At 58.0% G+C, this 920-nt stretch overlaps 1 pseudogene; it reads left to right on the forward strand.

The window, feature by feature from the left end:
* The window catches only part of LOC123076544 (putative serpin-Z8), a 62,494-nt pseudogene that overhangs the window by 52,270 nt on the left and 9,304 nt on the right, over nt 1–920 (forward strand).

Below are 920 nucleotides of genomic sequence, written 5' to 3' on the forward strand. Positions count from 1 at the left end.
GGCGGCGGCGCTGTCCGTGAGGGGGCACACCCCGGAGACGCGTGCCGCCTCTTCGGACATGGCACCACACCACCCCGCATGTATGAGGGCCCGGTGCGACGCTCGGGTGGCATTGCAACCCCCCCCCAGGGCCCCCGTCCCGCCTAACCCTCTAGCGTTTGACCACGGGATCTAGCCCTTTGACTTTGCACGGACGGGCTTTGAGTAGTGGACCTATCCACCCGGTTGTGGTAGGTCAGTCCATAGGAACACTTTGGAGCAACATCCGGGCCAGACCCACTGCAAGATCCCCTCCGTGTAGACCCGACGCGCCCGTTTCCTCCCTCCAGGTGCCGGGTACCGGGTCCCATACAGACGTTAAACTAAGAATCTAAAAATGTAATAATTGAATTGATTAAAAACTCCGGTATTCATTATTGAAAATGTACAATTGTTGTGAACCTTTTAGTGCTCGGGCACCGGGCCGGCTGCCCGGGCACGCCCGGTGCCCGAGCACTGAAAAGTTCACAGCAATTGTCCATTTTCTTCATATAAGTTTAATGAATACCGGAGCTTATAACGTATGGATTAGTGAACTATTTAAACAGGTCAAATTGCTTTTCCCTCGACGAGGTGGGACTATTTTTTCAAAAAAAAAGTAGTTGCCAACTATGCCGACGGCTTAGCCGTCGGCATAGGCCTCCCATCTATGCCGACGGCCGGGCCGTCGGCATACGTCCACGTTATCCACTCCCCCCGGGCTGCTGACATGTGGGCCGAGCCTATGCCAACGGCCATGCCGTCGGCATAGGGCCAACCTTATCCCCTCGCGCGGCCACCCTCCTCCTCTCCACTCATTTCTCTCCCTCTCATCGCACCCGACCCCGACCGCAACCGCCGCCGCCCACGTCCTCCGCCGCCCGCCCTGAGCACGCCACCGC

The sequence above is a fragment of the Triticum aestivum genome, chromosome 3D (genome assembly GCF_018294505.1).
Source record: "Triticum aestivum cultivar Chinese Spring chromosome 3D, IWGSC CS RefSeq v2.1, whole genome shotgun sequence".
In the NCBI taxonomy this organism is placed as follows: Eukaryota; Viridiplantae; Streptophyta; class Magnoliopsida; order Poales; family Poaceae; genus Triticum; species Triticum aestivum.